The sequence below is a fragment of the Mesocricetus auratus genome, unplaced genomic scaffold (assembly GCF_017639785.1).
Source record: "Mesocricetus auratus isolate SY011 unplaced genomic scaffold, BCM_Maur_2.0 Super-Scaffold_100003, whole genome shotgun sequence".
Taxonomy (NCBI): Eukaryota; Metazoa; Chordata; class Mammalia; order Rodentia; family Cricetidae; genus Mesocricetus; species Mesocricetus auratus.
Window position 1 is genome coordinate 116,180,677 of NW_024429188.1, and position 8,945 is coordinate 116,189,621.

Below are 8,945 nucleotides of genomic sequence, written 5' to 3' on the forward strand. Positions count from 1 at the left end.
GCCTTGATCTCACTGAGATCCCCCTGACCTACTGCCTGTCTTCTTAGTGCCTGTCTTAGTTAGGGTTTCTATTACTGCAATGAAACATGATGGCCAAAAAGCAACTTAGGGAGGAAAGGTATTTTACAGACCCCAGGACCACCAGTCCCATGGATGATCCTACCCACAGTGGGCTGGGCTCTTTGTTATGATTCACTAATTAAGAAAATGCATGTGACTGACCAAGGCCCTCTGCATATATGTGACAGTTGCTGCTTAGTCTTCTTGTGGGACTCCTAACAGTGAGAGCAGGGCTTATCTCTGATTCTTTTGCTGACTTTTGGGGCCCTATTCCTCATACTGGATTGTATAGTAGTACTTTTTTATGTTAGGACTGCCAGGCTGCAAACAATGACACAGCTTTAGCTTAGGCTTGTTTCTAACTAGTTACTTATAATTTAAATTAACCCATATTTTTTAATCTATGTTCTTCCACGTGGCTTGTTACCTCATCTTGGTACTGCCCATCCCTCTCACTGGCTGGCAAACCCATCTTTCTCCTTCCCAGACTTCTCTCTCTGCCTGGAAGTCCCATCTATCCTCTCCTGCCTAGCTATTGGCTGCTCTGCTTTTTATTACACCAATCACAGCAATGTAACCCTGTTGTGAGATATTTGCATATTGTCAGTATGCAAATATCTCACAACAGGGTTACATTAATACAAGGAGGAGGTGCTTAGTCTTACTGTAACTTGATATGCCATTTTTTTGTTGATATCCATAGGAGGTCTGCCTTTTCTGAATAGAAAAGGAGGAGGGTGGATGGGTGGAGGGGGAGAGGGACTTGGAGTAGAGGAGGAAGGGGGTAACCAATCAGGATGTAAAATAAATAAATATTGTTTTAAAATTCCTTTTAATGTTCTCACCCAATCTGATTAAAATTTTTAAAAGTTTTTACAGAATCTGAATTTTTAAATTTGTTCGCCAACTGTATTTCTTTTTGTGTGATTTTTTAATGTAAATTAGAAACAAGCTTGTGAATCCCAGCTCCCCCTCCCTTCCCTCCTCCCCTGCCTCCCTCCCACCCCCTATGTGATCCACTTTCTGCTCCTAAGGGAGGGTGAGGCCATCCATGGGGGACCTTCAAAGTCTGTTATATCATTTGGAACAGGGTCTAGGCCCTCCTCGTGTGTCTAGTCTGAGAGAGGCCCTGTGTATTGTCCAGACTTCCTAACTGACACCCACATTCAGGGGGTCTGGAACAGCCCTATGCTGGTTTCCCAGTCATGAGTCTGGGGTCCATGAGCTTCCCATTGTTCAGGTCAGCTGTTTCTGTGGATTTCTCCAGTCTGGTCTTGACTCATTTGTTCATCACTCTTCCCTCTCTGCAACTGGATTCGAGTTCAACTCAGTGTTTAGCTGTGGGTGTCTGTTTCTTCTTCCATCGGCTATGGGATGCAGGCTCTAGGATGGCATATAAGGTAGTCATCAATCTCATTATCAGAGAAGGGCATATAAGGTAGCCTCTCCACTGCTGCTCAGATTGTCATTTGGTGTCATCCTTGTAGAGCTCTGGACATTTTCCTAGTGCCATATTTCTCTTTAAACCTATAATGGCTCCCTCTATTGTGGTATCTCTTTTCTTGCTCTCCTCTATTCTTCCCCTGACTCGATCTTCCTGCTCTCTCATGTCCTCCTCTCCCCTCCTCTTCTCCTGTCCTCTTTCTTCTAACTCCTCCTACCCTCCCCCATGCTTCCAATTACCTCAGAAGATCTTGTTCCTCTTTCCTTTTCTGGGGGACCTTGTATGTCTCTCTTAGGGTCCTCCCTGTTTACTAGGTTCTCTGGCAGTGTGGATTGTATGCTGGTAATCCTTTGTTCTGTGTCTAAAATCCATACATGAGTGAATACATACCATGATTTAAAAATTTTTTTATTTAAATTAGAAACATGAATGCTTCACATGTCAATCCCAGCTCCCTCTCCCACCCCTCCTCCTTTGCCCCTCAAAAAGCCAAACATGGTATGTACTTACTCATGTATGGATTTTAGATATGGATCAGGGGAGTGTCAACCTACAATCCCAGTGCCAGTAAGTCTGGGAAACAGGGAGGTTCCCAAGAGAGATGCATGATACCCTGTGTTTGTATTTTTGTGACTGGATTACCTCACTCAGGATGATTTCTTCTAGTTCCATCCATTTGCCTGCAAATTTCAAGATTCCATTGATTTTTTTTCACTGAGTAGTACTCCATTGTGTAAATGTATCACATATCTCTCATCCATTCTTCGGTTGAGGGGCATCTAGGTTGCTTCCAGGTTCTGGCTATTACGAGTAATGCTGCTATGATCATAGTTGAACAGATGTCTTTGTTGTTTGAACGTGCAACTTTTCGGTATATGCCTAAGGGTGGAATTGCTGCATCTTGTGGTAGATTGATTCCCATTTTCCTGAGGAACCACCACGCTGGTTTTCAAAGTAGCCGCTGTATGAGTTTGCACTCCCAACAGCAGTGGAGGAGTGTTCATCTTTCTCTACATCCTCTCCAGCATAAACTGTCATTGGTGTTTTTGATTTTAGCCATTCTGACAGGAGTAAGATGGTATTTCATAGTTGTTTTGAGTTGTATTTCCTTGAGGTTCAGTGTGGCTGGATTTATGTTGAGGTCTTTGCTCCATTTGTGTATGGCAATAGATATGGATCCATCTGCAATCTTCTATATGTCAGCATCCAGGTATGCCTGCACCATTTGTTGAAAATGCATTCTTTTTTCCATTGTATAATTTTAGTTTCTTTGTCAAAAATCAGGTGTTGGTAATTGTGTGGCTCCATATCAGGATTATCAATTTGATCCTATTGGTCCACCTGTCTATTTTGTGCCAATACCAAGGTGCTTTCAGGACTATAGCTCTATAATAGAATTTGAAGTGAGGGACGGTGATACCTCCAGAAGTTCCTTTATTGTACAGGGTTGTTTTGGATATCCTGGGTCTTTTGTTTTTCCATATAAAGTTGAGAATTTTTCTTTTAAGTTTTGTTAAAAATTGTGTTGGGATTTTAATGGGGATTGCATTGAATCTATAGATTGCTTTTTGCAAGATTCTTATTTTTACTACGGTGATCCTACCTATCCAAGAACATGAGAGTTCTTTCCATTTTCTGGTGTCTTCTTAAATTTCTTTCTTTGACTCAAAGCTTTTGCTGTACAGGTCTTTCACTTGTTTGGTTTGCATTACGCCAAGATATTTTATGTTGTTTGTGGCAATTGTGAAGAGTAATGTTTCTCTGATTTCTTTCTCAACCATTTTATTGTCTGTATATAGTAGGGCTACTGATTTTTTAATTAATCTTGTATCCTGCCGCTTTGCTAAAGGTGTTTATCATCTGTAGGAATTCCCTAGTAGAGTTTTTCTGGTCACTTATGATTTCTCTAGCTAGAACCGCAAAATACAATATTGAAGAGATACGGAAAGAGTGGACAGCCTTGTCTTGTTCCTGATTTTAGAGGAATCATGTTGAGTTTCTCTCCTTTTAGTTTGATGTTGGCTGTTGGTTTACTGTATATTGCTTTTATTATGTTCGTATGTTCCTATTATTCCTGATGTCTCCAAGACCTTTATCACTATGTGGTGTTGAATTTTGTCAAAGACTTTCAGCATTTAGTGAGATGATCATGTGATTTTTTCTTTTTCAGTTTTTTTTTATGCGGTGGATTATATTGATGGATTTTTTATGTTGAACCATCCCCTCATCCCTGGGATGAAACCTACTTGATCATGGTGGATGATTTTTCTGATGTGTTCTTGGATTCTTTTTGCTAGTATTTTATTGTGCATTTTTGCATCAATGTTCATGAGGGGATTGGTCTGTAGTTATCCTTCCCCTAGATTACACATTAATATTAACATTATAATACAAACATTCAAAAAATTTAAAAATCTGCAAGTCTTTAAAACTTCAAATCTGAACAACAACAACAAAAAAGAAACTCCAAAAATGTAAATAACTAAACATCCAATGTCTAGTATTGCTAACAGTCTTCTGCACTCCCAAGGATCACTTTTCTAGTTCTACCCTCTACAGCACATACAGTTTATCTTCTCTGCTGCCTCCACTTAATAGCTTTTGTTATTGTTGGTGGTCATCCCATTGTACTGGCATCTCTAAAATGCTGGGGTCTTCTACTGTAGCTGGCCTTCACTTTTACTGAGAGCCTCTCCTGGGCTCCTTTCATGATGCAAAGCCTCAACTTCTCTGCATGAACACTTCAGTTCTGGGCCTTCAGCTGCCACTGAGGCTGCACCTTTACCAATGAACTTGCCTGGCCTCTCACAGTGCTAAGCCCCTTATATACTCTCCATGACCTCCTCATACCTTCAAAACCAGTACTACTTGGGTGACTCTTATACTACCAAGCTTGGCTGGCAGTGTGATGTACAAGTTTGATAAACCCTGGAACACATCTTTTCTATGCTGTTTCTCAGCAAACATTTCTCAGGGTTGTACAGGGTTGTTTTGGATATCCTGGGTCTTTTGTTTTTCCATATAAAGTTGAGAATTGTTCTTTTAAGTTTTGTTAAAAATTGTGTTGGGATTTTGATGTTTTTTTCTTGAACAAAGTTCCAAAGTCCTTTCACAATCCTCCCCCAAACAACATCCCACAATACTGGTAATAACTTGAGGGTTTCTATTGCTATGATAAAATACCATGCCCAAAAGTAAGTTGGGAGGAAAGGGTTTGTTTGACTTACTTTTCCTTACCACTCTTCATTATCGAAGGAAGTCAGGACAGGAACTCAAACAGAGCAGGAACCTGGAGGCACAAGGCAATGTCGGGGCCATGGAGGTATGCTGCTTACTGGCTTGCTTCTCATAGCGTATTCAGTCTGCTTTCTTATAGAATCCAAGACCATCAGTCCTGGCATGGCACCACTCACAATGGGATGGGCCTTCCCCCATCAATAACTATTTAAGAATATGCCCTACAGATAATTCTAGTGTATGTCAAATTGACCTAAAACTAGCCAGCACAATGCCTGTGTTATTGGTGTTCTTTTCAGGAAGTCTTTTCCTATGCCAATGAATTCAAGACTATTTCACACTTCTTCTAGCATGTTCAGTGTATCCAGTTTATGTTGAGGTCCTTGATCTGTTTGTAGTTGAGTTTTGTGCAAGCTAATAAGTATGGATCTGTTTGGATTATTCTACATGCAGTCATCCAGTTAGACCATCATCATTTGTTGAAGATGCTGTCTTTTATTTCAGTGTGTATTTCTGAATTCTTTATTAGAAATGAGGCATTCATAGGTATATGGAGTAATTTATGAGTCTTTAATTCAGTTCAATTGATAAATGTGTCTGTTTTTATGCTGATACCATGCTGGTTTTTTAATTACTATAGTTTTGTAGCACAATTTGAGATCTTCTGTGATATGTTCAACAGTTCTTTCATTTCTCAGGATTGTTTTGACAATTTTGATTTCTTTGTGTTCTTTAAAGATATGTGAAAGATTTTGGGTCAGGCAGTGGTGGCATATGCTTTTAATCCCAGCACTGGGGAAGCAGAGGTAGGCAGATCTCTGTGAGTTAGAGGCCAGCCTGGTCTAGAGAATGAGTTACAGATCAGACCCCAATTTTACACAGAGAAACCCCGTCTCAAAAAACAAACAAACAAAAATTGTTTTGAAATTTTGGTGGGGATTGCATTGACTCTGATTTTGGTAGTATGGCCATTTTTACTATATTAATTCTTCTCATCCATGAGCATGGGTATTCTTTCCATTTTTAATGTCTTCTTTAGTTTCTTTTTAAAATCGTTTTGAAACTTCAAAGTTTTTGTGACTAGGATACATTGCCTGAAAAAATGTTTTCAATTAAAAAATCCTAAACAAACTAACAAACCAAACTTCTAATTTTTATTATACAAATCATTTACATGCTCGGTTAGAATTGCTCCAAGTTATTTAATTAGTTTTTGAGGCAATTATGAAAGGTGTTATTTCCATGATTTCTTACTCAATATGCTTGTCATTTGTGTCTGGAAATGCTAATTTTTCATGTCAATTTTGTATCCTGTTTTACAGAAAGTGTTTATTAGCTGTTGTTTCCTGGTGGAATTTTTAGGGTCACTATGGATATGATCATAATGTCTCCAAATAAATACACTTTGATGTCTTCAATTCTTATTTGTATTTTCTTGATCTCCTTTAGTTTTCTTAAGACTTTGAGTACTAAATTTAATAGGTATGGAGAAAGTGGACATCCTTGCTTTGTTCCTGACTTTAGCAGGAATGCTTTTGTTTTTCTCTTTGTTGAGGTTAATGTTGCCTGTAGGCTCGCTGTATGTCTCAGTCAGAGTTCTATTTCTGTAAAAAGAGACACCATGGCCTCTTATAAAATAAAGTATATAATTGGGGCTTGCTTATAGTTTCAGAGGTTTAGTCTATTATCTCCATGGTGAGAAGCATAGTGGCATGCAGACAGATATTGTGCTGAGAAATATCTCAGAGTTCTATATCTGGATCTGCAGGTAGCAGGAAGAGAGAGACTCTGGGCATGGAATGGGCTTTCTGAAACTTCAAAGCCCACCCGCAGTGACATACTTCCTCCAACAATGCCACACTCCCAATCAGTTTTCATACTAATACTCCCTGATGACTAAATGTTCAGTCTAAGAACCTATGAAGGCCACTCTCATTCAAGCGACCACACTGTAAATCACCTTTATTGTCTTGAGGTATGTCCCTTGGATCCTTATTCTCTCCAGCACTTTTATTACGAAGGGATACCACATTTTTATCAAAGGCTTTTTCTCATTTTCATTGATGATTGTGTGGTTGATTAGTTTATTGTGTCATATATGTTGAACCATCTCTGCTTTGGGATGAAGCATACTAAATCGCGGTGGTTTATCTTTTTGATGTGTTCTTGAATCTTGTTTGCAAATAATTTATTGAGAATGTTTGCATTTGCTTCTAAGGAATATTGGTCTATAATTTTCTTTCTTTTTTTGGTCTTTGTGTGCTTTAGGTATCAGGATAATTGTGGCCTTATAAAAAGAATTAGGAACTTTTATTCAGTTTCCATTTTGTGGAATAATCTGAGGAGTGTTGGAATTAATTCTTGTTTGAAGGTCTTGTAGAATATTGTTTTGAATTCATCTGGCCCTGGATTTTTATTTTGATAGTGAGATTTAATTGCTGCTTCTATTTCACTAGAGGTTATGGGTTTGTTTAAATTGCTTATCTGATCTAGATTTAACTTTGGTAGGTCATACATGTTAAGAAACTCGCCCATTTTTTTTAGGTTTTCTATTTTGTTAAAGTACAAATTTTAAAAATATGTGTCCCCTTTCATCTCTAATTTTACTAATTTGGGCCTTATCTGTCTTCTAGTTAATTTGTCTAAGGTATTTTCAATCTTATTGATTTTGTCAAAGAAACATCTCTTTTTCATTGACTCTTTGTATTTCTTATTTCCTATCTTACTGATTACAGCCCTGATTTTGATTATTTCTTGCTGTCTACTCCTTCTGGGTGTTATAATTTCTTTTTGTTCTAGAGCTTTCAGGTGTGCCATTAAGTTGCGAAAATGAAATCTCTGCATTTTTTTAAAGCATGTGTTTAGTGCTATGAACTTGCCTCTTGGATCTGCCTTTGTTCAATAGTGTAATAATTATCTAAATTATTCTATTATTAATAAAATCTCAGGAGTCAGATATATGTTTGCTATTCATGCAACAAGGACGTCTGTTCCACTATATTCACAGCAGCATTATTTGTAATAGCCAGAACCTGGAAGCAACCTAGTTGCCCCTCAACTAAAGAGTGGATAGAGAAAATGTGGTATATATACACAATGGAGTAATATTCAGCAGGAAAAAAACAATGAAATCTTGAAATTTGCAGGCAAATGAATGGCAGTAGAAGAAACCATCCTGAGTGAGGTAACTCAGTCACAAAAGGACAAACATAGTATGTACTCACTCATATATGGATTTTAGACATAAATCAGGGGAGTGCCAGTCTGCAATTCCACTGACAGAGAGTCTAGGAAACAGGAAAGAAACTAAGCGAGATATGCATGGTAACCCAGAGACGATGAATGAGGCAAGATCTCCTGAACAGATTGGGAACAAGGCGGGAGGTGGGGGGAGTGGGAGCTGGGAAGAAGAGAGGGGCAGAAGAGAAGGAGAGAGTAGGTCATGGGGGAACAGGAAGGTTGAGTGGAGGTAGGATAGTGGAAGAACAGGATGAGAAATACCATAATAAAGGGAGTCATAGGTTTGAAGAGAGATCTGGCACCACTGAGACCTCTAGCGATTTAAAAGGATGACACCACCTGGCAAGCTAAGCAGTAATGGAGAGACTATCTTAAATGCCCATTCCTGATGATGAACCTTATATGCCATCCTAGAACCTTCATCCAGTGACTGATGGAAGTAGAGGCAAACACCCACAGCTAAACACTGAACTGAACCCATGGAACCCAGTGACAGAGAGAAAGGAGTGATGAGCAAATGGGCAAAGAATGGGCTGGCGAAACCAGCAGAGACAGCTGATCTGAACAAGGGGAGCTCTTGGACCCCAGACCCACAGTTGGGAGGCCAGCATGGGACTGATCCAGACCCCCTGAGTGTGAGAGTCAGTTAGGAGGAGGCCTGTGCAACCTATGGGGCTCTGTGCAGTAGATCAGTATTTATCCCTGGCATACAAATGGACTTTGTGTGTTCATAACACAAACAGGGATGATCTCTCAGCCTGGACTCTTGGGGGAGGGCCTGGACCCTGCCCTGAGCCAAATGACAGACTCTGGATATCCCCTATGTGGAAGGAAGTGGGGATAGGGTGGGAGGCTGGGGGGGGTGGCAGGGCATGGTTGTGGGAGGAGGGGAGGGGGAGGGAACTAGGATTGACATGTGAAGTAAGCTATTTAAAATTAAAGTAATAATATATATAAATATATA